The following is an 8352-nucleotide window of genomic DNA, read 5'->3' as shown; positions in this document are numbered from 1 at the left end:
ACCAGAAAGAGCAGAGGTCCTGAATTCAAATTCCCAGCAACTGCATGATGACTCACAACCATCTGTACAGCTACAGTTTACTCATATATACATAAAATAAATAAATAAATCTTTTTTTAAAAGTGAAACTGTGTCCTTTACAGAAAAATAGATGGTACTAGAGGACATTGTGCTAAATGACATAACACAGACACAGAAGAAGAAAACCCCAAATATTGCATGTTTACTGTCATATGAAGAAACTAAAAGGGAAAAAGTTGATATGACTGTAAATGCCTACAGGTAGGAAGGGTGAGGGTGGATAAAGAAGACTGAATTTGATCAGTGTGTTACCATCCTGAGCCCCCAAATTGCTGATAATCTACTGTTGTATCAATCAAGTGGCTCTTGCTTACAAAGATTAAAGCCTGGCTATTGATTACCCCATGTTCTCAGCTGTCAATTACTAAAGTATCACACGCTGTCAGCCATAAGAGGAGGGACTCCAGGCTGCCTCTGTTTGGTCCTAGTGCCATGTCAATGCTCCAGATGACTTTGGGATCCTTCTAATTTTATTATAATGATAAAACATACCAACCAATGCTATTAACCAATGTAACCATGTCCAAATGAGGAAGGAGAAGGGGTAGGACCCTCCTTCCCAAGAAATTCATGTGCACCTGTCATTGAGTTTACATGTTCTCCAACTTGGTACTCTGAGAAGTTCTGGCAGCAGGCAGAAGAGTCTATCATATAGCCAGTTAACAGAGTGGAGATGTTCAGGGTCTAAAAGCACCTTCTCCCCATGCAGCTCTAGGATTTAGATTCTTAAAGCTGGCTTCTGGTGGGGGGTGAGGGTAATGTGTACTGTCATCTGTGCACCACCATGCCCAATTGTTTTATTTTGCCTTGGGGTGGGGAGGGTGCTGGGGATTGAACCCAGGGCTTCACACTTACTAGGCAAGTGCTCTACCACTAAGATGAATCCAAACACACACACACACACGCACACACACACGCTTTAAAAAAAACTGTCCCCGTGGAGTTGTTTCTACTCCCATAAGGCCCAGCCCAGCCATGCTATGACCCCACCAGGAGCATAAATACCTAGCATGTCCATAGGAACCCAGTGTCAACTCTGCCATGGCAACAAGTCATACTCATTGGCCAGCTCACGAATATCCAAGTTACCTGTTTCACTCATTCTAAAAGCCATTGTCCCAGATTTCTGAAACTCGTGGGAGAGGTGTGTGCTTGTTTATTCATTTTGTTTGAGGGTTCTAAACTGTTCTTCAGCCAGCAAACATTCATTAAAACCTTAAGAGATGAGCACTGTGCTCAGCTTTATGGCACCATCAATACAAGAATGCAACTCTTATCTCAAAGGGAGAAGGGGATAGGGGCCCAGTGACATAGATTTAGACTTCCCCAAATTCCATATTCCAACATGGAAACAGTTCTTTGACATTTTATAAAAACAAGGAAAGTAACAATCACACTTTTCAGATACATTGGTGGCTGATAAGCTTTTTCTCTTCTTCAGTGGCACAGATAAGCCAGATTAGGCTAGATTAAAAATAGGCAGGTGTATTAGGAGGCAGCTTTTGAGTGGGTTCATTGATCTCATAGGAGAAGGTCAGTGAAGTTACACATCCAGGCTAAAGCTAGGGAGCTGATGATGTGTGAGCTAGCAGCTAGGATTGCGTCCATACCTGGTTAAAAACTGAGCCCCTGGGTAGGCACTCTTGGGTGGATTGCCAGAAACGAAAAAAGGAGGAGTGATGGCATGTTAGCCCAAATGTTCTCCAAACAAGTGGGGAGTTTTCTCTGTGCAGGCAGGATTGGGGAAAAGGATGGGGTTTCCTAGCTTGTGTGAGGGGTGGGGAACAGGGGTTCCTGCCTAACAGTGGCTATGTCAGGTGGGCAAATTTCAGCAAAACAGGAACTATCTACTATCAGTCCGGTACTACTATTCTGATGACATTCTTAGGTTTGAGATGTGGAAGCCAGGGATCTGTTTTTATATTCCAAAAGTTCTTACCTAATAGTCATAGGGTGTAGGCTAGATACAGAGGTCATAATTAGTAATCAATGAAGCTAAAGACAGGCCAAAAATAATCTATAATTTAGGCTCTGGAGATGCAACATTCCCGAGTTCTAAATAGTCAATGAGCCTTTGAAAATGCATGGCTTCTTTATGGAAACTTTAGTTCACAGTACCAAGGGAACTGTTATGGCTGCTTATTAAATGCTCAGGGTTCAGTGTGTAGCACAGACAAATTCAATAGCCACAACCTCCCTGAAAGAATTTCCTTGGAGCAGCCTCTTCCTCAAAAACACCTATCAGGCCTGTGAATTTACTTTTGGGCACTGATTTTAATTATTCTTAGTCTGCTTGAAATCTCCCTAGCCTACCCACAGATGGGCAGAATCAAGCAGCCCAGTGTTTAAGGAATAAATGAAACTCATTCATCATTCATTGAGCACTTGAATAAAAAGAGGAAAGCTAAAAGAGCTCACATTCTTCAGCCTCCTTCTGGATTACTCTGGATTCTATGAGAAAAACTGTGACAGCCCCAGATTCAATGTGCTTACAAAGACCTGCTGAATAGAAAATGCTGGGGGTGGGACCTAGCAAGCTGCATGCTGCCTCCAGGTAATTCTCAGGTCAATGTCTGAAGCCACAGGCTTTAGCTACCCTTCTCGCTGTGAGGAGAGGACGGGGTCAGGACTGGGCATTCTTCCACAGAAACCTACTTATGGCAGTGATAAACCAAAGTTTTTTAAGACCAAAATATCTCTAAAAATAAGACGGTTGGTTATACTGTTACAAATGCTAGCCCAATGAAAGGATTGGCCCTGGGACCAAGTCCCTAAGCCAGCAACTGCTTGTTGAGAGTGTTAAATTTGGGCTAGGAATACTAAAGCTGTGTTCTCTGGCAGCAGCCAAATCTTTCTCCCTCTATCCTCATAGCTGCTGCCAAAGAATGAAAAGCATCTCCCTGAGAGCCTGCCTTTCTACTATTCTTGCTACCATCCCAAAGGATGTTTATGGAGAGCCGATGAAGGCTACACATGGCACATCCATTATGAGGGACAAATTAACCAAAAGGGCCAAATCTCTGCCCCATCTTCTCCTGTCACACAGATATCTGAGACAACTAACTGCAGGCATGTACTATGGGATACTTATGAAATTTTTGAGAGAAGGAAGTATAAATATGTTAACAAAACTTACTAGGAAAAAATTTAAGACCAGAAGGAAAGCTTTATTTTAATTTTTAAAAAAGATACAGGAGCCAGGCAAGCAGGGGTCGGAGCGAGGGAGGCCAGAGCAAGAGGGAGAAAGGGAAGTGGTGGTACAATCTTTGGTACAAGAGTGCCCTTAGAAGGAACAAAGAAAAAAAGGAAAAAAAAAAAAAAGAAGGAACAAAGAGATGGGTTTGTAGGCATTACTTTCTGTTGCCGTAATAAAACATCATGTCCAGAAGCAACTTAGAGACAAGCATGTTTAATTTGGCTTATGGTTCCATAAAGTCCATAATAGTCCAAAGAGAGAGCAAACTGGTAATGAGTAAAGCTATAAACTCTTGAAGCTCACCCCCAGTGATGTACTTGCTCCAGTTCAAGTTCCACAAGGTTCCAGTTCCAAAAACTCCATAGCCTCCTCCAAACAGCATGGCCAACTAGGAAACAAGTGTTCAAACATGAGAGCCTCTGGGCTCATTTCTCACTTTCAAATCCCCAGCATAAAGAGGGGAAAAAGAGATTGGACTACTAAAGAAAAGTTCCATTCAGATTCCCATCCTGGTCTCCCAGGAAAAGGAAGATTAAGATAAGAACTCCATCTTCATTGATTGATATTTAAATTTGCATATTACAGCTGAAGTCTGCATGATAAACTGAGACCTTTGAAACTGTGCATCTGGCAGACTCAGTTGGTTCTTCTGAGAACAGAGAGTACCAAGTCAGCAAATGGGCTTGGAGATGAGATGCAGTTATTGAATTTAGGCCCTTAGTTCCTCACCATAAGCCATGAACACATAAACCATGCCTTCAAATTCAGGCATCTCACATGTTTGACAATAACAATAGTTTGAAAGGTGACCTGAGTGCCCAGGCATCCGCTGGTTTTAACACCAAGAAAGAAAGTAGCCCTGATCATCCAGGCTGGTAACTGATATAATAGAGGGAGACCCCCAGAGAACTAGATTACAGGGAATGAAACAAAAAAATTATACTAAAATTTTGTTTTGAGATTTGTATATTACAGAATTTACAGCCTTAGTGAGTCTCTTCGTGTCAGACATGCTGAACTGACCTGCTTGAATTTCTGATGCCTTGGTCTTTCAGCCAGATCAAGTCAGGATATAGATATCAGAGACTAATACAATCGTTGGTATGGCCTTCTTAAAGCCAACCAACTCTCCCATTTTCCCTTCCCTTCCCCCACCCTTCGAAATATCTCAACGCCCGTATTCATCTTGAAAAAGTTATGAAGAGTTGTCACCCCAGTTTCCTGGGCTTTGGGGTTAGAGGTGATTATTCTAAGGTTGCCTTTCTAGGGAGTGTAGAAATGGTCATATTTGGAACAGGGAGGAAATAGCTAGAATTGATTGTATAGCCATAATCTCATTTGGTAGAAATATTTATAAATGTAAATAAGTTGAAGTCATAAGTTCTTATTTTGGTACAGAATTTATTTTGATGCAAAATCAAGGTTTTCATTGGTATAAATATCATCTATTGATATAAAAATTTAAAAGTACAGGGCTTAGACACAGGCTTTCTATTGCTGTTGTTATAAACTGATCTGAGATGATTAAGCCTGTGAGTTAAGAGTCAAATAGCAAATTCATGGCTCTTGAGTTTATTGTTAGGGTGTTTCCAGATATTTGAACTAGAAATATCTGAGGGTAGTTAATGGAAAACAGTCTAGATTACTTTGTATAGATAGATGGTTTTCAAAAAACATCAGAGATCCACATAATATGGCATTTAATGTTATTTATTCACTTATTGAGACAAATCTACCCCTAACAGCTTCCCATTCGTGGATTCAAAGAAGCAGCTGAGCATCTTACCTCCAGGTGAGGCTGTACATTTGTGGCCAAGTCACCATTGGGCAGAAATTGCCAATCTCTCCTATAGACCTATACTTCTTGAAAGGACACCATTTACAGGTTAGGGCAGCTTAGTTCTGCCAAGACAGAATAGGCTAGTCCTTAATATTCCTGTATCTCTAAGGTCTATCAAATGATGCTGGCCAGAAGGCTGAAGACATGCTCCATCTTCTTGACTTACTGGGGCTGTATAGGCAGGCAGCTGTCTCTACGGTTTGTCTCAGTTCTAGAAGCTATGTTAGGCTTACTTTATATTTTCAGTTAATTTTGGTCATTCTGGGACTTCTGACGGAGTTGAAAAACTACTTATAATCTCATAGCCAACCAAGGCTATTTACTTTGAGAGAATAGATTTGAGAGGATGGTTTTCAGATGGCATACTATCTAAAGCCAGGACATAAGTCAAGGTAGAATAATTAGTCTTTTAATTTAGGATAGATGACAATATTCTATCTTAATGACATAAATGATGAACTCGACTGGGTGTTAGGTCTATCTTATACATTACAAAATGGTAGTAGTTATACTCTATATTTGAGAGAAAGGTTCTGTTTTTTAATAGAACAGAAAGGGGAAGTGTTGTGGATGGACCTGGTGCTGTTTGTATGTTGATGCTAATTCCGCTCTCCTGGGAGAGGTTGTGGACAAGGAGTGAGTCATGTACCCAGGTGACTTCTTGTGAACCAATCCCCTAATGAATAAAGGAGCCAATCACTGGGCAAGTAGGTGGGACTCCCGGGTGGAAGAGAGGAAGAGAGGAAGCAGGATAAAGGCCCTTTTGGACAGGGATAGCATGAGGACAAGATGTAGCTATGAGTGTCTCCTGGTTTCAAAGGTGATCTGTCAGGATTTGCCACCAAAGGATTTAGATTTAATAAGGCTTACAAGTTAGAATTTTAGTTGTTGTGCCCAGTGATTGAGCTACTGTTGCTTCTGGGGGAAAGAAAAAAAAAAAAAAAAAAAAAAAAAGAGTTGCCTTAGTCATGGTATCTGTTCACGGCAGTAAAACCCTAACTAAGGTAATTTATACAGGTGGAAATCCATGAGGTCATAAGTGAGAAAGGGAGAACTACAGGGTGGTCGGCCTATTTCCAAGTTTTTTTACTAGTTTAGACATAACAGTTTAAGCTGCCCTCTATCTTGCTTGGCTATGAGTGATGGCTATGGTTGGGGAATTTCCAAGAAGAATAAAAAGAAGAGGAGGAGGAAGAGAAAGAGGAGAAGAACTCAGATTACTCGGCCTTGCTCTGAGCCAAACTATTTTTCTACGTCTACAGTCAAGCTGCTTTTCTGTTGCCAATATGGGTTGTCTGACAGGCATGAAACAGAAGAGTTAAAGCTAAGCTAGCAGGCTTTATCAATTACGATTATTATTATTTTGGTATTTTATACCTTACTCTTAATAGCCATAATGGCTTTCTGTGCCCATTCAAAGAAAGAATGGATTGAGAAGATATTAGAAGAAAAATTACAGAGACTTATAATTGAAAATAAAAAAAAAAATACTCAGACACAGATGGAGAGACAAGCCTTAGAAAGACCTAAGAAATATACTCAGACACAGACAGAGGAATTTAAACAAGAGCCTACCATGCCACTGAATAATGAAACTGAAAAGGGTCAGCCCAAGATTGTTAGAAAACCAACCTTAGTTTATCCAGGAGATGATAAGTACTTCCAAGGTTATAATAAAATTAAATGTAATCCTATAGACATATTAGATATGTAGAGATTTAAGGAAGCAGATCTTTCCTAAGGAATTCATTCATCCTATGTGAAGCAAATATTAAATTCATGGACAACTGAGAACAGAATTATCCCCCAAGACTGGAAAGATTTGACAATAGCAATATTGAAAGCTTGTCCTCAGTTATAATGGTGAATGGGGTGAAAAGAGGATGCCAGGGTCATTGAGCAACAAAATCGGGCCTAAGGTATTAATATTTCCCAGGCTCATTTGATAGGTAAAGGTCAATATGTTGATCTACAAAGCCAACTTGAATTTGATGATCATATCTTGGTGTCTTAGTTAGGGTTTTACTGCTGTGAACCATTGCAAGTCTTATAAGAACAACATTTAATTGGGGCAGCTTACAGATTCAGAGTTTCGGTCCATTATCATTAAGGCATGGCAGCATCTAGGCAGACACAGTGCAGGAGGAGCTAAAAGTTCTACATCTTCATCTGAAGGCTGCTAGCAGAATACTCCCTTCCAGGCAGCTAGGCTGAGGGCTTATAGCAGGCACAGTGCCATACCTACTCCAACAGGGTCACACCTTCTAATCGTGCCACTGCTTTGGCTGAGCATATACAAACCATCACACTTGGCGTTACATTGCTTAGCAGCTTTAAATGCTTAGGATAAAGTTGAAGAATCAGGAAAGAGTTATTAGTCATTTACTAAAATTATGCAAGGCCCAAAAGAAACCCTCAATGATTTTTTGCAAAGATTGATTTCAGCAGTAAATAGAATAATATCAGAATCAGAAATTAGAAAAATACTGATTGGAACTTTGGCTTTTGAAAATGCTACTTCAGAATGAAAAAGAGTGATTAAACCTTTAAAGGAAAGAGCAGTACCAATATAGGAATGGGTTAGAAATACAGCGGATACTAGATCTCAAGTTTATGATGCTAATCTGATAAGAGAATTTCTAAAAGTTTTATGAAAAATAAAAATGGCAGATATTTTAGTTATGATAAGCAGGGTCATTTGAAAAGGAATTGTAGGCAAAGCATTCCTAGAAACAATGTGTTTCTTTGGGTTTTGGTTGGTTGGTTGGTTGGTTGGGTTTTTTGTTTTTTTGTTGTTGGTTTTTTTTTTTTGGTTTTTGGTTTTGGTTTTTTATTTTTGGCTCTTTTAGGAATAATTCAAAAAGAAGGTCTCAACCTTCAGGAGTATATAGAAGTTGTGTCAAAGGGCAGCACTGGACTAATAAATGCAGATCAACAAGGGATAAGCAAAGTAACCCTTGGCCATCAGGACATGCCCAAAATGGCCTCTAGAAGACCCTGATATAAAATTTGATTTAATCATTCCCTCTCAGCATCAGAGAAACTCAGCCACAGAGCAATTAAAAGATTTAATGCCTATTGTTTAAAACAATACTTCTCTGGGTAATCAAGGTCAAAAAATTCAGGAGAGATCAAAAGCAAGTGTTTTGGCAAACTACTATAAATGACCAGAGACCTAAGCTTCTGGTTTCCCTTCCCCCACCTGCTTGAACCTGCTTGCTCAAGGGTGGAGCTT

This window comes from Mus caroli, chromosome 19, assembly GCF_900094665.2.
Source record: "Mus caroli chromosome 19, CAROLI_EIJ_v1.1, whole genome shotgun sequence".
Classification (NCBI taxonomy): domain Eukaryota; kingdom Metazoa; phylum Chordata; class Mammalia; order Rodentia; family Muridae; genus Mus; species Mus caroli.
The sequence above is the reverse complement of the archived record's forward strand: the minus strand, read 5'-3'. Positions refer to the sequence as shown.